This window comes from Kogia breviceps, chromosome 5 (assembly GCF_026419965.1).
Source record: "Kogia breviceps isolate mKogBre1 chromosome 5, mKogBre1 haplotype 1, whole genome shotgun sequence".
In the NCBI taxonomy this organism is placed as follows: domain Eukaryota; kingdom Metazoa; phylum Chordata; class Mammalia; order Artiodactyla; family Physeteridae; genus Kogia; species Kogia breviceps.
Window position 1 is genome coordinate 40,139,395 of NC_081314.1, and position 24,635 is coordinate 40,164,029.

A 24,635-nucleotide genomic window follows, 5' to 3' on the forward strand; every position below is an offset into this window, starting at 1 on the left:
CGTGAGCCATGACCGCTGAGCCTGCGCGTCCGGAGCCTGTGCTCCGCAACGGGAGAGGCCACAACAGTGAGAGGCCCACGTACCGCAAAAAACAAAAACAAAACAAAACTCATTGGCAGATTTATGGAGAGAGGCTTGTCTTTGCAGTTGTCCGTCCTTTCTGTGAATCAGTCCTATTAGTCTTTTTGTTAATCCAGTATTTTTCCAGAAGCTCCTGATCTTTTCTTTAGAATCTTTCATATGACATGCCCCCACCCGCAAAAGGGTCTTTTCTTAGGACTATTGATCCCCTCCATCCAGGGGCATCCTATGGCTTCTGCCTCCTAGAAGGAAGGTTCAGGGTTCAGGGTTCAGGGTAGGTGATTAGCTGAAGACAGGAACCTCATGCCTCTGCCCCAGGTTCTCAAGACTGAGAGTACAGTTTTCTGACTCTGAGCCCCACTGGATGTCCAGTACCTCTGATTCTGATTCTGAAAAATTGGGGTGGAGCCCAGGAAACTGCGTTTTTATCCAGTCTTCCTTGCTCTCCCTACCTTCCCCCACCAGGTGACTCAGACAGCTTAATTTAAGAACTGCTGACCTAAGCATCCTTCCTCCCACATATTCTTTTTGCTGGTGGTTCATAATGTGTGTTCTGAGGACCCTCTTCATCAGAAGGCCCTGTGTCTCCTTAAACTGAAGAGTTGTAGGCCCTGCCCCAAACCAGCTAAATCAGAATATCTGAAGGTGTGACACTAGGAATTGGCATTTTTAACAAGCTCCCCAAGTAATTATTATGCCTACTAAAGTTTAAAGACTTTAAACCTTATGCATTGTGACCACCTATAGGGGTGGGAGGGAGACACAAGAGGGAGGGGATATGGGGATATATGTATACACACAGCTGATTCACTTTGTTATACAGCAGCAAGGAACACACCATTGTAAAGCAATTATACTCCAATAAAGATGTAAACAAACAAACAAACAAACCTTATGCAGACCTTCCTGCTTAGAAATTTGGAATTCTTCAATTCCATCCTTTCTCATTCACCCTTCCCCAATGTCTGACCTTTAGAAACCCACTTGCCATATTTCTTCTACCTCCTCTGTGTTAGGGTTATTTAACGAATATGCATTTGTTCCAGGGACTGGGGAAAGAAAAATATAGATCGTGAGATCCTGTCTCTGACTGCAGAGAGCTTGTAGACGTAGGAGGGAGAGGCAGATTTATGGAAAACTGAGGTCATAAAGCACTACAGGTGGAGCGCCACATATATGTGCTGGGCACCTTGAGGACACGAAGAAGACAAGAGTCATATATGCACCTGGCTCGGGAGTTGATGAGAATGGCTTCAAAAGGGCTTCAGAGACCTGCTACCAACCACGGTTCTTGGCCTCCTTAATCAGTAGAAATTGATCAGAGGCCAGACAAGAAATCCAGGCAAGGCTTTACTGGGGCCCCTGCTGCAGCAGAGGGGAGTGAGAACAAGTAACAGCTTCCCTTGCTTGCTCCCCGACCGGGGTGGGGGGGGGAGGGGGGGGAAGGGGGGAGGGGGGGAGGGGGGGGGCTGGTTCCTTATATGGGGTGAGAGAGGGGCGTGTCCAGGGGTCGGGCCAGAGGTGTGGCTTAGGTGGTATGCCCACCCCCTTTTGGTGGTGTGGTGTGCAGGGGGCATGCACAGTGCCCTGCTTTTGCTCCTGGCTCTTCAGAAGTGGCAGTGGCTTTTGGGGATTTTTTTTTAGGTCTTTTTGTATCTTGTTGTTCATAATATTCCCCAACTGCACATGCCACAGAGCTGTCCAGTCTGATGCTGTGGCTTCACTTCCACTGCTATGGTTCACACAGATTTCTGCTCTGGTTGACCTTCACTTGAAACCCACAGGCAAGGGAACTCTGGCCAAACAAGGCCAAACAAAGCAAAGTCACTGCAGCTCCTTGGGACTGCTCTGCTGGGGTTGGCTCCATGCAGGAGGGAGTGGGGTGATGGGTGGGATGTCCAGCCTCAAGGGCCCTGCTAAATCCATAAGGACTTTACCTCTGGATAGCAATGGCTTATACATTGGAGGCGTGACCTGATAAATGAATTTTCTTTACGAGAATAACTCAGGCAGTGGTTCTCAAATTTCTAGCATCAGAAACATTTTAGACTCTCAACCATGATGGAGGATCCCAAAGAGTTTTTGTTTACATGGGTTATATTATCCATATTTACCAAATATGTGAAATTAGAAGTTAATACTGAGAAATTTTTTTAAAGTTTGCTAATTTATTAAAAATAACAATAGTAAGCACATTTTGTGTTAACATAAAAACAATTTTTTGTGAAAAATAATTTATTTTCCAAAACAAAAATTCAGTGAGGAGAGTGGCATCATGTTACGTTTCTGCACATCGCATTAATACCTGATTCCCACATCTGCTTCTATGTTCATTCTGTTGTGATAGCCCATGGTGGAAAACCCTAGTCCACTTGTGATAAGTGAAGAGTAGAAAAGACAAGTCATGTCTTTAGTGTCGTGTCTGTGGTATTATGGAAATATTCTATATCATAACTGGAGTCAAGTCATATCTACAGAATTATGGAAAGAATCTTATCCTCATCGGTCCCTGGGAAGGGCCTCAGGAACCCCCCAGGAGTCCCTGGACCATGTTTTGAGAGCCATTGGTGAGGAGGGTGTCTTGGAGAGCAGGCAGTATGACCAGGATACGGGGAGGAGACCTCGTAACAGTGTCAGGAGAGGTGAGGGAGGGCCTGCATCAAGGTGTATCAGCAGGGATGAGAAGGGAGGGTGAGGGAGAGATGCTAAGGAGACAGATGCCACAGAACCAACCACGTGGATATGGGGATGAAAGAGGGGAGAGGCTCTGAGGATGTCCTGGGTCAATGGAGATCCACTAGCTGCTGTATCCAGCCCTGAGCTGGCCAGGCCTCTGTTCCTCAGGATCACAGCTGAGGGGGAAGGGAGGTGTCAGGTCCAGCCCTAAAGTAATTGTCTGCAGGTCTAAAGCTGCCTTCTATGGTATGATTATACATTGGCAGGAATGTATCTTTTAGGATGGGCAGAGTTCCTGAAAGCCTTCCAGGCTGCGTGGTTCATGTATGCAGGGATACAGGGAGAGAAGGCTGTTTGGTGAGTAGCAAAGATGACAAGAGTTGAGGTTTGGGGAATGCCCTTCTCTTTGGGACTGAATGCATTTGTGGTGAAAGAGCATTCACAAGGCACTCAGGAAGCCATAACGTGGTTTTACACAATGTAAGTGTGTGTGCGCATGTGTATATGTGTACGTGTATACGTGTGTTCTATATATATGCGTATAAATATGGTTTTATATATGTATATGGTGTGTATGGTTTTATATATAAATAGCTATATAGGCTCAGGGAGCTGCATGGGGAATTCTGGGGGATGAAATGAACTGACCTGGGCATCTGAAACTGTGGATGAAGGTCTTGGTTTACCACCAACTCCCAGTGTGACCCTGGACAACCCACTAGGCATCTCAGGGTCTCGAGCTCCTTGTCTGGGAAACGTAGAGGGTGTGAAACGTAGGAATCGTGTGATCCAATCCTGGTATTTTACAGGCCACAAAGTGATCTTCTGGAGGACACAGCGATTCCATCAGTGTCAGCATTTGCTCAAGTAATGTTTTCCTGGCCCCGTTTTCAATCTCACCTGCTGAGGGGTTGGGAAATGAACAGAGAAGCAATCCATCTGGTGTCAAGGGACAGCAGCTGTGTCTCTCAGGAGCTGCAGGTCTTGTCATTGGTTTGAATGTGGTCCCCTGCTTGGCCTGGCAACCTAGCCCCCTCTTGTTTCCTTAGTCCTTGAGAAAGCCTTTTGTGCTACTTCTGTCCACACACGTGTGCACACAGAGCAGTTTGACCCTACTCTGCTCAGTGATTCCCCAAGTGTGCAATGGGAGGTGGTTTTAGATGTGCACAGATGGTATTTATGTATACTTTGATAGTATAGAAAAATAGAGCAAGCATAGCAAAACCATTTATATTGGTATTATTTCATAGGCTAAGAAAGAGTTTAAATAAGTAAATTGAATTTTAAAAAGATTGCATAAATGCTAATGCAGGAAAAACTTGAATGTACAAAATTCTTTTTTAAAAAATTTATTTATTTATTTATTTATTTTTGGCTGCGTTGGGTCTTTGTTGCTGCGTGCGGGCTTTCTCTAGTTGCGACGAGTGGGGGCTGCTCTTCGTTGTGGTGCGCGGGCTTCTCATTGCAGTGGCTTCTCTTGTTGCGGAGCACGGGCTCTAGGCGCCCAGGCTTCAGTAGTTGTGGCACACGGGCTCAGTAGTTGTGGCTCACACGCTCTAGAGCTCAGGCTCAGTAGTTGTGGCACACGGGCTTAGTTGCTTCACAGCATGTGGGATCTTCCCGGACCAGGGCTCGAACCTGTGTCCCCTGCATTGGCAGGTGGATTCTTAACCACTGTGCCACCAGGGAAACTCTGTAGCAAAATTCTTGAAGGTAGAATGTGAGTGACTAATATGTGAGTAACATTAACTTAATCATATTAATGAGGCTTTTAACAAATTCAGAAAAGGAGATGGTCTTATCAGGTGATCCCTGATCCTGATACCTGTGTTGGAAGTGTTTTTATTTTTCATGGATTTGATATTTCAGCCTAAAAATTCCTTCTGGGGACCTGAGCTTTTTATATCTACTTTATATTTGTCATGTTAGGTACTTAAAATGTTAGATTTTAACCTGGATTTAACTAAGGGAAAGAATCAGGCAAATTAAAATGAAGGGAAATTCTGTAAAACGACTGACCCTGTACTCTAGAAAAATGGCAATGTCAGAAACACCACGCCTCTCCAAAACAAGCAAAAAGAAAGCCATGGCTTGGGGACCATTCTAGACTAAAGGAAACTAGAGGTTTGACAACTAAATATAATGCGTGATCCTTGATTGGACCCTGGATCAAAAAATAAGAAGTTATAAAGGACATGTTGGGACACTTTGGGAAATTTGAAAATCAACTGCTTATTAGACAAGAATAGAATTATCGATTTTAAATTTCCCAAGTGTGATAATCGTCATATAGGGGACTATTCTTGGTCTTAGGGGACTCATGGTGAAGTACTAAGGGATGAAGTACATTAATGTCTACAACTAACTCTCAAGTAGTTCAAGCCAAAATATACATACATTCACATATACCCACATGCATACATAATGCCCATATACACACGCAGATACATACACACAAAAACACACGTGTACGTACAGACATAGACATGCAGACATACATGCCCATATACACACAGAGACACACTTATGCACACACATAGACATGGACATGTAGACATGCATGCCCAAATACACATAGATACAAAGACACACTTATGCACATACATAGACATAGACATACCTGCCCATATACATAGACATACATGCATACCCTAACACATACACACTCACATATGTGCAAGGAGAGGGAAAGCAAGTGTGACAGAAAATTAACAATTGGCTCATCCAAAGTGCCCATTGTGCAACTCTTGTACCCTTTTCATAGATTCAGACTTAAATTTTTTTCAAAATAAAAAGTTGCAGAAACTATTAGACTTTGTGAAGTAGAGAAATCTCAGCGATAATCTAAGACTTTCATCAAGTAGATCAAGACATAAGTGTTGAGAATGTGAATAACAGTTTCTAGAGCTTACTACTGTTACCAAACCAAACTTGGGTCCACTCCCCCGCACACAGTAAATCCAACCTACTGACACCAGGTTGTGGTGAAGAAAGTACAGCATTTATTGCAGGCACCAAGCAAGGAGAACAGGCAGCTCTTGTTCCAAAGACCTGAGCTCCCCAGTGGCTTTCACGGAAGGGGTTTTAAAGGCAGTGGGAGGGAGGGGGCTGTAGGTGCGTGATTAGCTTGTACCCAGTTCTCAGACTGGTTGGCATCAAGGTGAAGTTTCAAGAATCATTGACCTTCTGGTTTCAACCAGTCTGGGGTCTCTGTTCTTGCAGTCAGCAGTTTTCATCTGGTGGGTTCTGCTTCCTGTACAAACAACTTAGGAAGATGTGTCAGGCCTTTATCCATAGCTTTCAGGGAACTGGGAGTTCGGTGACTCTGCGAAGTGGCGGATTTATAGTCTAAAGCGTTACCAGTTCCCCAGACCAACAACTATTCTTTGTTTCTCCATCTTCACGTTTCCCATCATTAACTCTCGATTCAGCCTTTTACTTCAAAAGACAAGGAAACAGGGGCTTGTGCACGGTTTCACTAAGGAACGTGCTTCCATAGTGCATAGACCTACAGCTGCTCCACAGCTAAGATTCCCTCCTCTGAGTAACCGTTAGACATTGTTGGTCTCTGATCAGCAGAGCCAAGGGTGGTTCAGGGTGACTGCCTGGATTCTAGTTTGCACAGGCTTTACTATGACCGCTGATCAAACAACACTGTTACGTACAGAATAGCCTCTGGTATAATAAGAATTTTGTGAATTCAGAAGTCCTTCACTAAATACTCATCAAGGACTTCCATGCTCCAGGCATTGTTCCTCGGGGCTCATGGAAGACCTTTGAGACCCTGCTTCTCATGGAAATTGTGCTCTAGGTGGGAGGGATAGAAGTAGCTAAGCAAGGAATGAGATGGACTGGGTGATTTCAAAAATTGCTAAGTCTTGTAAAGAAAAAGACAATCATGAGGGTAACAGGACAGAGAGTGACGAGGCAGGTGTGACAGGATAGTCATGACATGAAGCCTTCTCCAAGGAGGTGACCCATCATCAAGCTCACGAGGAAAAATGTTTTATTTTACATGTCTCTGTTATTGACTCCTCATTCCGCCAGACTTCACGTTTGCCCTTGATGTGAAAGTCAAGGATCTTCTGAAACCTGAGTTCCTGCCGGGCTGCCATGGGGTCTGTTCCTCTGGTTTATCCATGCCAAGTGACTGCAGGGTGTGCTCGTTTCCTCGTTCTCTTGTTTGATGAAGGCGGATGTTCTCTGTGCACTTTTCATCTTTATGATGGACTTTTAAGGAAGTTAAATCTAAAAACCACAGAAAGCCCGTCGTTTGCTCACACTGACACATGGTGATGAAAGTGAGTTATTGTCCCCGAATAATGCTGCAGGAAGTCTTCAAACCAGCAGTTTTCAGGAACGCCGCACTGGCACCCCTCTGAATTACTAACTGCTTTTGCTAATTCACTATGACAGGTTTCTAAAGCAATTCAAGTTCATGTAAAAGCGGTGACAGAGAGATTATTCAAACTTGCGTAAAGGAGGGTGGAGGAAAAGAACTATATGACATTCTCCTTGTAGCACCAAGCAAGATCCATTGAGATTCATTTCCTGGAGGCATTAAATATGTTTTATTTTTTCCTTTTCAGCCACCTTTTCAGTTTCATCTGATAATTATATTCTATCTGCAGTGCTCGAATTTATCCCAGAGCATAGAACCAGTCAGCTGATTCTGTAGCCCGGAGGCCACCAAGGACAGGAAGTGAAGACAGTATTCCTTAGTATTAGAGAAATTCCAATTTTTAAAACTCAGGCCAAAATTATGTCCCTCATATAAAATCACTCAGGAGATAGGCTGGCAGGTAAAAAAGATCCTACGTAGGATTCAAGATATCTGTATTCCTTTATTTCCCGTTACCACCTAGGTGAACCAGAGCTGGCCTTCGGGATGGCAGGGTGTGGGCCATAGCACAACACATAAAGGATCTGGAGTCCAAGAACCTCGTCCGAGGTCCAGCCCCTCCACTTACAACTGTGAACTTGGCTTGAGGCCTGGCCCAGAGTAAACACTCAGCAGACATGAACCTGCTTCCCTCCCCTCCACCCCCCCACCGGCTTCTTTCTTTATGCCTGGTGGCTCACATTCCCACCCACCTTTCACCATCCACCCGCTCAGCCCCGGCCAGTCTGCTGGCCTTCCTTCCCATGCTTAGCTCTCAGCTCAGACGTCACCACTCAGAGCAGCTCCTATCCTCGATCACACCAACACATTACCCTGATGGGTTTTCCTTATGGCTTCTCTCCCTCTCCTAAGTTATCTTGATGCTTCTTTTGCTGGTTTTTATGATCTTTTCACCCTGAGCTCTGTGGGAGCAGTAGCCTTGACTACTGTGGGTGCACCAGCCCCTCCCTGGCATATACTAGTTGCTCACTAAATATTAGTTGCATGGGAGTTACGGGGGACTCCTTGCGAGGTGGAGGAGCCTCGTGGAGCCAGTCTGAAGGTCAGATGGTACGAGGTTTCTGAGAGGACTTTAGAAGTTATAAAACTCTATGCAAATAACACATCGTTCAGTCTTCCCTCCCATGGAAGCACCCCTTTCCCGTTGCCCCAAACTAAGGCATACTCTTCATATTCTTGCAGCATTTTCTGTAAAGATCTGGTATTTCTGACACATGCCTTAACTCCTGATACATCTCATTAGCAGGAGTTTCAAATGAAACTCGGAGGAATTTGAAGCAAGAGGAAAAATTCTCCGGCTTGGAAATTGGTCATCAGCAAGCCGTTCCCAGGTGCAGCTTCGGTGCCGGAGAGCACGCAGAGCCTGCAGCATTGCAGTGATACCCAGCATTCAAGCTCCACACAGCTTCCCTGTGCCAAGTTTGTCTTCACGATAACGGCATCCTGTGCCTGGCTTGGGGAGGAGGAGACAAATGCACAGATTTCAGCTCAGAGGTGAGCACAGCCCTTGTTCCTTGTGTTTCTTCAAGAAAGTAGTGCTGTGATCCAGGAAGGCAGCACTGATCATGAGTCTCTGTAAGCACATCCTGCCTGGGTGCAGTGTAAGGACTTTTTCTTCCCCATCTACCTACCTTTGTGGAAAATTTTCAACCTTTACCGTTTATAACCTTTTCAGGCTTCAATCAAGATGTAGTATTTAGATTCCATATATATGTGTTAGCATACGATATTTGTTTTTCTCTTTCTGACTTACTTCACTCTGTATGACAGACTCTAGGTCCAACCACGTCGAGACAAAGTGAGAGAGTGGCATGGACATATATACAGTACCAAATGTAAAATAGATAGCTAGTGCCAAGCAGCCTTATAACACAGGGAGACCAGCTCAGTGCTTTGTGACCACCTGGAGGGGTGGGATAGGGAGGGTGGGAGGGAGATGCAAGAGGGAGGAGATATGGGGATATATGTATACGAATAGCTGATTCACTTTGTTATATAACAGAAGCTAACGCACCACTGTAAAGCAATTATACTCCAATAAAGATGTTTAAAAAAAAATGTAGTATTCTGGCTTTGAAAGAGCTTCATTTAAATTGTGGAAGGAAAAGAAGGGGGTTTCAGAAATCTCAATCCATGATTCATGTTTAGAAAGATGTGTTGTTTTGGAAGTGTGAAAATCATTCTGAGAGAGACTGGGTCAGGCAGTGGACAGCGCTGATTTTGGATGGCCAAAGCCCTTGTAGACACAGTATGCAAGGGTCCTGTGCCTTTTTCTCTCCCCACTCCCTCTCAGGTTTTCCAGGAAATGAAAAGGGATTCAAGTTTCGGTGGAAATTGGAATCTCTAGTTTAAAAAAATGAAAACAAACCTTGAATTTGGGGAAAAAAATTACTTTATCTGTGGCTCTCAAGATGGATAGTCTCCCTCTTTATTGAAGTGTAAAGATTTTGGTAAACTGGGTCAGAAAAGGAAATTGCACATCCACTCTGTTCCTCTCCCCTCCCAGAGGACCAGATCCTGCCCACCTCCTGGGTCATGCGGTTTCTTTGTCAAACTCATCACATAAATGTCCATATCTACTGAAAAAAAAAAAAAGTATATAGCACAAGGATGTTGAGGCTTGATGCAAAAATATTTTAATTATATACTTTTAAATTTTTAATTAGAATGAACAATGCAACACAAAATTTCTTTTTTAGGCAAAAATTTCCCTAGCTTTATTGAGATATAACTGACATATAACATTGTGTAAGTTTAAGGTGTACATTATAATGATTCAATATATGTGCACATTGTGAAACGATTACCACAGCAAGTTTTGTTAACACATTCATCACTTCATATAGTTATAAAAGTTATTTTTGAGAACTTTTAAGATCTACTGTCTTAGCAACTTTTAAATATACAATACAGTATTGTTAACTATAGTCACCAGCTGTACGTTATATCCCCAGAATGTTTTCATCTTATAACTGGAAGTTTGTACCCTTTGAACACTTTCATCTATTTTCCCTATACAATGAGTAAACTTGAAGAATGGACAATATCTGTTCTTAGAATTGAACCTCGTTTTAACAACATCCTGAGCCTAACTTATCTGTAATAATTAACTGAGCATAGGAGAAGTGATTAAATTTTTTATCAGTATCTAGAAATAAATACTTGAAACTTTAAACTTTCTTGACAAGAGCCACACTTCATCTCCTACTAAGTAGAGGCTAAGACTATTACAGTTTACAGATTCTGTCTTACAAACATTACACCATTAGACAGGTAGACTGCCAGTGTTCATGAGAAGCTAAGAGAATCCAGGGACATTGAAGGTCATGGCCATGGCAACACCAAATTTGTAACATGGACTATGCCTTAAAATCAGCAAATTATCTGTAATAAGGATAAATATAGTGACTTTATAAACTCTCTTAAACTTACATTCCTCCCTTAAGTCAACTCATAAATAAGAATGGGGCACTTTTCTCTTCTGGAGAACTTAAGGGTTCTTATATGGAGCTTTAAAGAGGAAAGTTGAATTAATTAGCACAGAAGCCATCACAAATTAAAACAGCTCTGAAATACGGCTCATTCAGAGGATTAAAACACACCTCTTTTTTCAATTGAAATTACGTATGTTTTCAAGGAAAGAATTAGAAAGAGAAGGTAAATCCTAAATTCCTAAGGGACTAAGGGTTTCACATTATCTGACTCAAGGCCAGGTTGCCTTGGGTGAGGCCAACCACCAGATAGAATGTTCCTGAACACTGTGCAAGTGATTCTTTTGCTTGTTTGCTTGTTTTCGAGGATGGAAAGTTTTTTACTGGCTTTTGTGGAGAAACTAACATTTGAGCTCTAAAGCTCAAAGAAAATTCTTTGTTCCTCAGACGTCTCTGTATTGCTTCTTCGGGAACCTTTAGGTCAGAACATTTCATCTTTGATTCAGAATACTGCATCAATGAATCGAAAGGAACTTTCCTAGATGCCAGTTGTGGGACTATTTTCCCCATACCCTTATCTTCATGGTCTCCAAATTAAAAATAAATTCAGACTCTGAGTTTGAATTTGCGGTGTTTGATCCCTTGTCTAATGTCATATATTTCCATTCTATTTGAAGAAGAATTTCCTCAGTTTGGACCTTTACCACTTTTTGCCTTTATGTATCCAAATTTGCTCCTTCTTTCCCCCCTTCCTCAGCTCAGTTCTTACTTCATATTAACACCAGATTCGGGTTTTTTTTAAATACCACTTTGAGTGGGTTACCTCTTTGCTTAAAGCATTTGGTGACTCTCAGTTGTCTATATCGTCAGATTCCTAAACCTGGCATGCGAGGCCCCCGTGGCCCTATTTTACCCTCCTGATATATTTCATGGTGCATCTCATGTTGGACTGTCATCCAAACTGTCGTTTGACTCTTTAACACACTCTGCATCTTCTCTCTCCTCTTCCTCTTTACTTATCCAAAGCCATTGCATCCTTTTGAGACCTGGGTCAAACACTAATGCAGAAGTTTTCCTTCCCCACCCCTGATTAAAGTAATCCCTCCTTTTAAATAAACTTCTATCTCTTGAATTTATTTGCTCTATGTTTTTTGCCTTTCATAAGCTGTGTCCAAGACTATATGTCTTAGGGTCCCAGTCCATGTCTCATAACTTTGTGTACCCTTATTCACTACCTATCTCACCAACTTACACATTATAAGTATTCAGTAATATCTGTTATTTGCTCTCAAAAGTGAGGTAATGAATGCTCTTTCTAATAAACAGGAAGGCTGGGTGGCTTCCATTTTGAAGGAGTCCAATGAGCTTTTCTGTTGAGCTTCAGCAACCATGTCAGATCACTATACTCGCAGGATGCGGGCTGCTGTATTCCAGATTCTGAAAGGCCCATGAAGGAAAGTGTGAAACATATTTGGAAGAAGGGATCCTGCTAGATCTGGAAATGAGGAGAGAGGGGTCACGCATCTCAGCCCATCGGTGGCATCTCTAGGGGGCCAGTGGGAGTGGAACATCCTGGGGGCAGGTAATAATAGCAGGCACATAGAGAATTTAAAACTAATGTGAAATGGACTCAGTTGTTTTGTTTCTTTTTTTTTTTTTTTTTTTTTTTTGCGGTACGCGGGCCTCTCACTGTTGTGGCCTCTCCCGTTGCGGAGCACAGGCTCCGGACGCGCAGGCTCAGCAGCCATGGCTCATGGGCCCAGCCGCTCCGCGGCATGTGGGATCCTCCGGGACCGGGGCACGAACCCGCGTCCCCTGCATCGGCAGGCGGACTCTCAACCACTGCGCCACCAGGGAAGCCGCAGTTGTTTTATCATCACCAAACACTAGCGTATCTAAATAATGTCAGTGATAAAATACTCTTTCTTCCCCAAACTATGTTGTTGTGGTTACTGTTAAATTTTAATAATATATGTAAGCTCCAAATTAGCACATTGTTATTATTATTTAATAAACGCTGTAGTCTACGTGGAAGTTAATTCCAGGGAGAAGTCCCGGCTATGCAGACTGCTCCGGGTCATCCCGTGTGTCGCAGGACACGCCCGTTCTGGGACCTTTCTCCTGCTTCAGGCACAGCTCAGGTCTCCAGAACCTTTGATATTCTTGCATTTAAATAGTAGCTTTGGAATAAACTGCAAGAACACAATGATTATAAGAATGAATGAACCTTGAGTTACAGGCATTCTGTCATTCTCTGAGGCCATTTTTCATTTTTATTTGTGTTTATCGTTTGGATACTTCACGTATGTGATTTCGTTTGGTGAGGGCACATTTCATGATTATCACTGAAAATCACTTTTTCAGAGAGAGGAGGGGTATGTTAAAAACGAATTACTCTGAGAGTACTATATAGTAAGAATTTCTGTGTATCAGTTGTGCTCCTTTTACTGAAGAACAGTTTCCAAAGAGGTCTCCAGAGAAGGCTCTGCACAGATGTCAGAGAGGCCTTTTCTATCCAGCATCTGCAAATGTGATCACTCCTCTCCCCTCTCCTGCCCGATCTCTAGCATTCTTACCCCAGTGAGTTTTGCTCCATAGCACTTATCACCTCCTGATATATTATACATGAGTGTGTGTGTGTGTGTGTGTGTGTGTGTGTGTGTGTGTGTGTGTGTGTTCGCTTGTTAGTATTGTCGCCTCTGCTAGTCTCAGGTTCCATAGGGTCAGGAAATTTGTTTTATCGATGCAATATCACAGGCGCCTGTCAGATGGTGTGGCGTGTGGTCGATGCTCAATCCATATTTGCTGAGTGAATGAATAAATGAACGAATGAGAGAAGTGTCAGAATAAATCCCACAGAGGCCTTTCGTTTATTTTCTTCTCTCCGGAGCCCATCTGAAGTGGGGAGAATGAACAGAACTTCAGACGGGTTCCAGAAGTACCTTTTGCCGATCTTAAAGAACGTGGTTTTCTTGAGGTAGGTGGAAAATTGCCTCAGCTTCCCTCCTCATCCGTTTAACCTGTAAACTTAACTCAGAAGGTGGCAGTATAATAACTGATCCACTTTGTTGTAAAGCAGAAACTAACACACCATTGTAAAGCAATTATACTCCAATAAAGATGTTAAAAAAAATGACCATATATTGACAGTGTACTATAATTAGGCCCTTTAAAATGTCTTATCTCAATGAATTCTCAAAAAGCCATTGTATAGATGAGAAAATGACGCCACCAGCATGGTCCTCTGGGCCTGCCCGGTCCCCCCGTCCCCAGGACCAGGGACCGGGAAGGAAGAGCAGCTGGGGCCCGCGAGGCAGAGCCCGGCCCTTCGCAGGATCCTCTTCATCTCTCACAGCCTCTGCTGCTTTGGCACCTGCTCCCGCCAGCATATGCTACCGCGAAGTGTTAGGTATCACCGCACAGCTGGGAAGTGGGGCGGAAGAGAGAAGCAAAAGGAAGAGCGCAGCAGAGCCGGGGAGCGTAATGCAAGGCTTCAGAGAAGTGGGAGAGCGGTGTCAGCTCAAATCCTGCAAGACACAGAAGACGGTCCTCTGGGGAAGGATGTGTAAGGAAGCCTTTATTCCAGAGAGTCACTGTGCGCAAGGAAGACGGGCCATTTTCAAACATCCATGTACTAGATGAAGTCTGCCTCTGCAAAAGTTCTCGTTAATTCCTGTCTCACTCTTTGAATTCCTCACCCTAGAGCCCTGCTTTTTTTTTTTTTTAACACTCCATAAATGTTTTAGAGATAAGTCACTTTTTTAAAAAGTGCATGCTTTTTTAAATTCCAAAGTTGAAAATTCTACTAACAAAGTGATAACAGCACTAGGGAAAGTAAACAAAGCATCTACACACAGCACTACAAAAGATTTTCCATTTTTTCTGGGTCTTTTCCTTTCCAGTCATTGTCCATATGCACTCCTGCTTTTATTATGGCATATGCTTCTATCTTTAATGTGCTAGGATCTGTTTCCAGATGGAGTTGTTTCCACGGCTACCAGTACAAGCAAGGCATCACCAGGGCCAAGGATGAACTGAAGGGGTGAGAGCATCCTTGGTAGATTCACACTTAGGGAGAGGTCTCCCCCAAACCAGAGGCTGAGCTTGTGAGATAAAAGAATGAAGGAGGTATCAGAGAAGATTCTAAGGAAGAGAGAACAAAGGGCCTAAAAGACTGAATATAAAACATGGAACATAGGTGGGGACAGAGAAGAATGAGGGGAGGAGAACATATTAGTGGGAATTAATGAAAGAAAAATGACTTGCATCTCCCTGACATTTAGCTCGGCTGACTTGCACTAGCCACAGTCTCTATCTGGACAGTTTCTCTGTGAAATCTGGAATGTCTGTCATTTTTCTACAGGCAGAGTAATGAAAATGGCAAAGAATGATTTAAAATATTCTCAAAGATGCACTTGGATATACATGTGAGTTCAGATGTTGCAGACCTTGGTCTGTCATTAATAATGTTTTAGGAGAAACAGACATGCTATTTCTCACTGATTTCAGAACCTGGGAGGCTGAGAGAGATGGAGTATAAAACAAAACCTGTAAACTGTCAGAAGAACTCACAGAAGAAAAGCTGACAGTGTCTTTGAAACAACAGTAAGATAACCTGAAGTCTGGCAGAGATTGTGAGAGCTCTTGATCTTGATTTTAGGCTCTTAAATCATTTCTCTGGTTACAACTCATGGCCAGGTGTTAGATTTTACCATGACTTATAATGGCACCCATTTAAACTCATTCTGAACTGTTTCTTCTGGAGAACAGTCTATCCACACCTGTATTCCATGAGGGAGTTAGGCCCAGCCATACTGAGAGATGCCATATTAAAAACAATACTTTCTCTAATCTATAGCATTTAGTTTATAGAGGTGAATTATATCATGTGGAAATCGGAGAAAAAAAATTTAGTGTCCATACTTGGTGGCACCAGATGGCTATTGTTTTTTCCATGTTTAATTAACAACCTAAAATAGCCTGCATGATACTTTTCCTAGATGTGGAAGCAGTCCAATGCTTGGCTGAATTGTGCTGCCTTCCTGTTCCTGGTGATCTGTTTTTAATAATGTGTACAATAATGTAATAGAGTCATGATTGAAAAGCCATCAGAGATTTGGGTGTCCTGGAAGAAGACCAGGGTGGACTTAGTAAGCCCAGGCCCAGATGGGTTCAGGACACTGAAATGAATGCTCAAGCCTTTCTCGGCCATTCCATCCATGCCAAGGTGAGCAAATATGAGACTGACCATCCAGTTGTAGGGGCCTGGAGAAGATCACAAGTGTCTATAGCAATGGTTCTCAAACTTTGCTGCAGACTGGAGTCTGCTGCAGAGGTTCTACAGTCCTCCAAGGCCTGAGCTCTACTCTAGAAACCAGGATTTCTAAGGCTGGAGCTAAGGCATCAGTAGTTTAAAATATCTCCCAGGTGGTTCTGATACATGGCTATAAAATAAGGTAAGGTAGAATAATGCTCATGAGAAATGCAGATAGCTCAAGGAGTACTTCAAAGGGAAATAGCAAAGACTTCTTTGGCAGGGAGTAAGGTAGGGATGCTAGGTGGAAGGTACAACCTGGGCAAAAACAGAAATAAGAAAGCAGGTAGTGGGCCGGTGTGAAGTTCTTGTTGGCTAGAGCATGGAAGCGTAAAGGAAGAGCAGGGGAGAATGTCAGGGAGCATCAGAATATGCTGGAAAGGGGCTTGGATGCCAGGCTGATACCATCTTAGTGGAAAACTGGTATCACTATTCATACATAGAAGTTTAACCTTAGGAACCAGTACCATAAAAATAAAGTTGTTTCATGTTAGATACCATCACCTGCCAATGATTCTGTCTTTAACACCTTTAACTCTTCGCAAGAGGAGATTTGCAAGTGGTGTTAAAGATGGAATAGCACTGAGTGAGGTGGTGGCAGTGAGGATGGAGGGGAGGGGCCGGGGGTGAGACAGCTCAGGGACAGACACACCCAGGCTTTGGCCAGTGACCCTTGTTGGCTCTGCCCGGGTTGATGGGCATTTTGTCAGTGTTGCCCCAGAGAATCCAGAGTCTGCCGTGTGTCAGCTTGAATGCTGAGATACCTGCAAGGGGTTGGCTGAGAAACATGGTAAAAATCACAACAGCAAATCTCTGAAAGTGCTTTCAGATCTAATCATCAGCTTTTATTCTGCCTGCAGAAAAGGCAGCTCCCAATGGTTTGATAATCCCAGGAAGAATGTACTTGTTCTCACTGTGAATGAACTGAACTGGTAACATGTAATTTAACTCAACATACTTGGATTTAGAGAGTGTCATTTTTTAAATGCAATATTGAGTAACATAAGAATTTGAAATGTCATGGAATTTGAAAAACGTGTACTGCATGGCTCTTGTTTTATATGGGCACATTTTATTTTGGTGATGGTTGGATTAGGTTTGAAGCAATGGGAAAATTGTTGTGTCCATATGTGCGTGTGAGATGGTCACGAAGCACTAGGGTAAATGGGAATTTTCCAGAGTAAAGTTTTGAAATGACTAGCCAAAGAAAGTAATGAAAGAAATAAGCCTGCAGTCATAGAACAAATATTATGACCCTATCTTTAAAGTCAGTGGCCAAGAGTTAAGGAGATGTAATTCTCTCTAACCCTCTGGAGTTCTCTTAAGGACTCTGGGAGGTGTAATCATGTCTGTGTTTGGGTTACATGATGCTTTGATCACGTAGACTATTAGTAAAATCCAATGCACAGCCCCCTACGATGACGTGACTAAGTCATTTTGCTGATCGTAGATCTTACTTGGCAGGGTGACCTAGAATTGTTAGTGGAAGCTGGTAGTACTGACGACAAATACACTTCTGCTCATTTCACTAACTCATCTGTCCCAGTGGCATCAACAGCACTCACCTTTACCTTTTTAATTATCTTAACTGTCTTTGGTAGCTGCATCCTCTTTAGAATAACAAATGAAGAGCTGTAGTCTCTACTTCTCCACTATTAACCAACCATATTACCCTCAGCTACAATTCTACTGGTGTTGTGGTGACAGAAAAGCTCAGCAGTGCACAAGCTGAAGATGAATAATGCCTACTGGTGACCAAATATCCTTTATGTACCAGGGTCTGTGCCGAGCATGTCACTTAAGTCATGACATAGCTGAAAATTCACCATAACATTATTGCTGTTTAGTATTCTATGTTACAGATGAGGAAACCAAGACTCAGAGAGGCTATGGGAGCAGCCAGGATTTGCGTAGCTAATAAATGATAGAGCAGGACTTCAAACTGAGGTGTGTTCACAAAACCTGGTCTCTTCTGCTTCTCTACACTGCCTCCAAATGGCTCTGCCTGCTTGCTCGGATCCCCGAATGCCCTGAAGAATCACAGCAGGGATGGATTTGATAGTCTCTAAAGTAGAGGAGAAGGCATGGAGCTGCTGCCCCACTGAGCTGGCATTCACTACAGCTTGTGTATCACAGCCAAGAAAATCCATAACTGATCCACCAAAACATGTCATGACTCAACACAGTGAAAGTTTCTTAATCACGTGATTGTCCAATTTGAGGGCAATTTGAGGCTGGTGGTGAGGTGGGAAGGGGACTTTGCTCCATGCATTCAGGGACCGAGAGGGACTATGGCACTGTTATCATCAATACATAGCTTCCAAGTTTGTCACTGTTGTCTCCCTTGCACTCAGCCAGGAGCAGAGCAGGCTTAGAGGTGTGTACCTGGGAAACTTTTACGGACCAAGCCTTGGAGAGGCATACATGCCTTGCACTCCCATTTCATTGGCTAGAATTCGGTTGCATGGCTATCGCTAATTGCAAAGAAGGCTGTGAAATATAGTCAAGCCAGGTATGCAAGAAGAAGAGGAAATAGATTTTAGAGAGTATTCATACCAGGGAAGAAGACGAAAGCTCCTGTCAGGAATCCAAAGATTGAGGTTTCAGTCCTGATGACCCACTGTAGAGCCACTTGATAAGTTTTTCATCTGAAAATCAGAATCACTGTCCCCTGCTGCTTTCTACTGCATAGGATAATTTAAGATCGAAATTAGAATTAAATAAGATATGTGGGCATGCTTTATAAGCAACTTAAGACTTAGCATGGGTGAGTAGACAAAGTTCTAGACTGGAACATGGAATCCAAGTTGATATTCTTTTTTCCACTACTCCGTGGTCATGCCAGCATGACTCATTCATTTGAGGTCTCTGAGCTGGAAATCCTTTTCTGTTAAGTTAGAAGGAAAAGCACTTACCTTATCTTCTTTATAGGGATCCAGAGCATATACAAATCAGCAGCCTGTGCAAAAGTGTTTGAAAGTCATTAAATGTCAAATTTTTGTTTTTGATTATCACTGGGGACTATTTTACTTGGAGAGTGCTTTCTGAACCCAAACTCCCTGCTTTATCCTCTCCTGACTGAATGAAGTAGGACATTTATGCACAAAATATTTTTTTCAAAATATCAAAATAGATGTCTCAGCACACACCGTGAGTGACCATAAATTTCTGAGGGAACAGCCTGAATCACCTCCATGTTTGAAATTCCCATCATGCCAGGTGTGTATAGTCCCTGCCCAATTGATACTCACTGAATTACATCCAAGTTTCTTTCTTTTTCTCTTTTTATAAACAAGTCAAATGTAAATAGTGTGCATTTTTGGGTTTTTTTTTAATATATTGGAGTACAGCTGATTAACAATGTTGTGTTAGTTTCACGTGTTCAGCAAAGAGATTCAGTTTTACATATACATGTATCTATTCTTTTTCAAATTCTTTTCCCATTTAGGTGATTACAGAATATTGAGTAGAGTTCCCTGTGCTGTACAGTAGATCCTTGTTGGTTATCTATTTTGAATATAGTAGTGGGAATTTAAATTTTAAAAATTAAAAAATGATACAAATGAACTTATTTGTAAAACAGAAGCAAACTCACAGACTTAGTAAACAAACTTATGTTTACCAAAGGGGAAAGGTGGCGGGAGGGGGATAAATTGGGAGCTTGGGACTGATACATTCACGTTTCTTATTATTTATTTATTTATTTATTTATTTTTGGCTGTGCTGGGTCTTCATTGCTGTGTGCGGACTTTAGTTGCAGCGAGCGGGGGCTACTCTTCGTTGCGGTGCACAGTCTTCTCATTGCGGTGGCTTCTCTTGTTGTGGAGCATGGGCTCTAGGTGCGCAGGCTTCAGTAGTTGTGGTGCGCGGGCTCAGTAGTTGTGGCTCACGGGCTCTAGAGTGCAGGCTCAGTCGTTGTGGCACGCAGGCTCAGTAGTTGTGGCACGCAGGCTCAGTAGTTGTGGCGTGCGGGCTCAGTAGTTGTGGCTCACGGGCTCTAGAGTGCAGGCTCAGTCGTTGTGGTGCATGGGCCTGGCCGCTCCGCGGCATGTGGGATCTTCCCGGACCGAGGCTCGAACCCGTGTCCCCTGCATCGGCAGGCAGACTCTCAACCGCTGTGCCACCAGGGAAGCCCCTGAAGTTTCAAATAGACTATCTGGCAGAAGTCAAAGTGACCAAGGGGCCTGCACAGTAATAGTTAGTGACACTGGCAGTAATGTGAAGCTCTCCTGCTGCCATTCTGTCTTTGAAGGGAGGGTTTATCCTGACTGATCACATTCCAACTTTCTTATTTGCTAAGTCACTTCTCTGAATATGATAACAGTCACTTAAACAGACTCATTCTTTCTGCATTGAGTGGTTCCAGAATTAGAGTGATTCATTAAGTTATCTCCCTTTCCCTCTTTTATTTCTCTTGTTGGAGTCTCTTGAAACTTCTTAATTCCAGCCAAGGCACTGATTTCCTTCCAGGTTGCCTTCTGAGCCGAGTCGTGCAGAGAGATGATTGTCTGCCCTGCCTTCTCATTCACTTCTGGGCTCAGTCAGCTATGAACCGACAGGCAGAGCTTGCTCTGCTAATTGTGGCATGGGATGATTCACTCTTCCATTTTTCTGGGTTGTTGCAGGTGAGGCTGCATCTGCTTTTTTCAAGCTTTAATAAGTAACAAGAGACAGTAGAGAAAATCAGGAAAGGACTGGCTGCCTTCAGTTTTAGAATGGTTGCTGAAGTGTAGCACTGACAATCCAACTTAGGCTAATCTTGACTTTATCCATCCACGGAACAACTAGCAGCATGTCATTCTGTAAATGACCCCTCCAAGAAAAGAGAAATTGCAAATAAAGCACTTGCAGAGAGGGAACTCTGTACTTCTCAAACTTTCACGTGCACAGGAATCACCTGGGATTTTCCTACCATGAAGATCCTGATGCATTCGACCTGAGGTGGGACCAGGGGTTTGGCATTTCCAACAAGCTCCCCAGGGATGCTGCTGGTCCAGCTACCACACTTTGAGGAGGGGGAAGAGTGGTTGAGGAAGGGCCCATTCGTACCAAGGCCTCATTCTTCATACATATTTTCAGATGATGTAGTTTCTGTAATAAGGAGTAATATCCACGCTGCACTTGTAGAAACAGATAAGAAATTGCAATCAGGAGGAAAGTGGGATCTTTTATGTCTTTTCAATCTACAGTATTTTACACAGTTCCTCCTCTGGGTCATTGTGAATTTGCATAAGTTAGGCAGCGCCAATTCTAAGATTGCATTTACACTGACAGTGAACAGGAAGGTAACATCCCATTCCATCTGAGTGATGGTATGGGCGTCACTACTACTAATTACCCGGCAGAAGGGATCCTTAACTATAAAAGCAGGATGTATCAGGATCACAGGAAATTAAGGATCTGGGTTGGGCTCAGATGCTGACTTGCTAATAATTTTGCACAGACATTGGGAGTTTTGGGATATCCAAAAATAAATGTTGGGAACATGACTTTACAAATATATTTGTATGTTTAAAAGAGGAGGTGGAACCAGATACCTGTACTTTATTAATAACAGCCACATGTATGGTGCTTCCTGGGTGCCGAGCACTTTGCAAATATCAACTCATTTCATTCTGACAACAACCTTATGAAGTAGGTACTGTTATTGAGTCTATAGATAAAGAAATTGAGTCACAGAAAGGTTAAGTACATTCTCCAGGTCACCAGTGTTCAGGTTTTGAATCTGGGTAGACTGGCTCTTATCATGCTTTTCCTGGACCCACATACCATGAGGACATGTGAGTTCGAGTTCAGACTCTGCCATTTGTACTTGCCCTTGAATAAGCTCTCTAGTCTCTCTGTCCTCATGATGCCCTGGGAACCTCTCAGGACTGTTGGGAAGTTAAAATAAGACAATGCACTTGAAATGTTATAAATTATATACAACTGTACAGACAGATTCAAAGATTAGATGGATGCATTTGATTACTATTGTTATATTTTGAATAGTATTGTATAAATAACCAACTTATGTTTCTTTACTCTCTATGTTTATATTTCTGCTGCTTCCTCGGAAGAACTAGTTTTGCCGGGAATCTTAAACGAAAAGCAACAACAACAAAAATATTTTTGGATTTGTTTTCTTAGGTTTTCTGAAAATAGACTATTCTGTAGAGGCTAAAAACCAGTTGATGGCCTATCAGCTGATTTCATTCATTCCTATTTTGTGATATTATTCCCTGGAGGTACTTCTCCGAAGTGTTAGCCCATCTGGATTGAAATGATTTTCCAACGCCTCTTGCATTTACTTCTTCATTTGGAAAGGTGTTTTGTGATGAAATCAATTTCACCCTAGAATTTTGCACTTGGATGTGGATCATTATTTTTTTGTTACCTTGTCTCATTCCAGTATAGTTATCATTCTTCAAAAACCCTCACTTTTCTTATAGTTTTATGTTCCAGATGCACACATTTTTCTCCTTCTGAATCTTAGCGGGAATTAATATAGGGTTTCCCTCAGCCCAAGAATTCAAGGGACTTATGAAAATATGGAACTGTGAGAAGGAAGGATGACGGGGGTTTGCTTGTGTTGCTGGGGCCAGGATTTCTGTCTCTGGCTCCTCGATGCAGGTGATGGAAGTGCCTCCTAATTATTAAATTATGAAAATTATAATTAGAGATGAATTTCCTTTTCTTTTTGTCAGAAATCCATGGAAGTAAATTATTTTATTTTTAAAATTTTTATGTTGGAGTATAGTTGATTAACAATGTTGTGTTAGTTTCAGGTGTACAGGAAAGTGATTCAGTTACACATATAAGTATATCTATTATTTTTCAAATTTTTTCCCATTTAGGTGATTACAGAATATTGAGTAGAGTTCCCTGTGCTATACAGTAGTAGGTCCTTGTTGGTTATCTGTTTTCAATATAGTAGTATGCGCTTCCCTGGTGGTGCAGTGGTTGAGAGTCCGCCTGCCGATGCAGGGGACACGGGTTCGTGCCCCGGTCTGGGAGGATCCCACATGCCGCGGAGCGGCTGGGCCCGTGAGCCATGGCCGCTGAGCCTGCGCGTCCGGAGCCTGTGCTTCGCAACGGGAGAGGCCACAACAGTGAGAGGCCCGCATATCACACACACACACACACACACACACACACACACACACAAATATATATATATATATATATATATATATATATATATATAGTAGTATGTATATGTCAATCCCAAACTCCCAATTTATCCTTCCCCCATGAAAGCAAATAAAGTTTAAACCAGAACTTGATTCTATTTCATTCATTTTAGCCAGTCAGAATCTGTTTCCTTTTCGGCAAAAGATCATGATAAGTCTTTCAGAGTAAATATTAGAGCTGGATACAGTTAGCTCTCTTAAATAAATTAACAAATTCAAACCAGAACAAAGATGCAGTGAGTTTTATGCATGCAAATAGGTAACATTTTAAAGCTGATTTAATAAAAGGAGACGCGTCAGACAATTGCGTCATCATTTTCTTTCAACTGTGGCTTCTAAGATAGGGTTCATTTAGGTTTCTGGAGTGGCTGGTATAAGCAACTCCAGTAGTTAATACGTGTGTGTCTTCCAGAACGTTGCTTGTCTTCTCCAGTATGGTTCTAGAGCAAACATTGATAGAGAAGGATGGTCTGTGAGGACCAGCAACTTCCAGGATATCTAGGTCTGTATTTCTGGTATCAAAATATGCAGACAATATAGATTGTGGTCAAAGAGGCAGACCTTGAGGTCAGAGAGTATGCAGCTCCATTTCTTAGCTGTGTGACGCTGAGTGAGTCACGTATCTTGCCTAAGTGTCTGTTTCCTCATCCATACGAGGGGGATGATAGTAGTACCTACCTCAGGGCTTTGTGGTGTGTGACATATCATATATTTCTTAAAAAAGATGAGTTAACTCATCTTGTTAAGATGAGTTAATTTTGGAAAAGAATCTGAAAAAGAAAAGAATATACGTATGTGTATAACTGAGTCACTTTGCTGTACACCTGAAACTAACACAACATTGTAAATCAACTATACTCCAATAAAATTTTAAAAATGCTTCTTACTCCAGGGAGCCTATTCTTCTCTCCAAAAAAAAGTTAATTTTGATATGAATTTATCTTTGACCTACCATTAATGCATGTGGGATCCTACCAGCTCCAATAAATCTTCTTAGACTTTTGAACAATTTCAAAAACACCCTGAATGGATTATGAGTGTCTTTCAAACAAACCCATAGAAATGCTGACCCCAGAGCTGTGTGCATCTTTAATTGAAACCCCCTCACTACATACACACACACACACACACACACACACACACACACATACACACATATACCCACGTATATATTGGCCTTTGTTTAGGGGAAGGTCTTGTGCGAACAGCATGTGAAATGTTATAGCTTCTACTATGGAGCCAAAAGGGTAATTCCTCTCTGAAGGCTACACTTACTACCCACAGAACTAGTAGAAATTCCTACACTTCATCCAAAGCACACTACTGTTTTCAATTCATTTTGTTATTACATGGTTATTTAAAGTAAATTGGGAAAATACTAATAAAAAGGAGGATGAAGAAATGACACTCAAAATCTCAGTCCTCACCCCTGAATACTGTTAATATTTTGGTGATTTTTATGACTTTAGGTGGTTTTTTGTTTTTATTTGTGATCATACTATACAGGCAATTTTATATCTTTCCTTTAATTTATATATATAAATGCATTATTGCAAAGT

General features: G+C 42.5%; 1 protein-coding gene across 5 annotated transcripts in view; it reads left to right on the forward strand.

The window, feature by feature from the left end:
• LRRC3B (leucine rich repeat containing 3B) overlaps positions 1–24,635 on the forward strand; it is a 98,711-nt gene that overhangs the window by 16,658 nt on the left and 57,418 nt on the right. For 3 of the 5 annotated variants that reach the window (XM_067033893.1, XM_067033894.1, XM_059065582.2), the window contains exon 1: positions 8,547–8,653. The exons of the other annotated variants lie outside the window; for them this stretch is intronic. The gene's annotated coding sequence lies outside the window, so the exon portion shown is untranslated. Of the gene's footprint in view, positions 1–8,546; positions 8,654–24,635 lie in introns of those variants that run through there. 5 annotated transcript variants of the gene reach the window in all.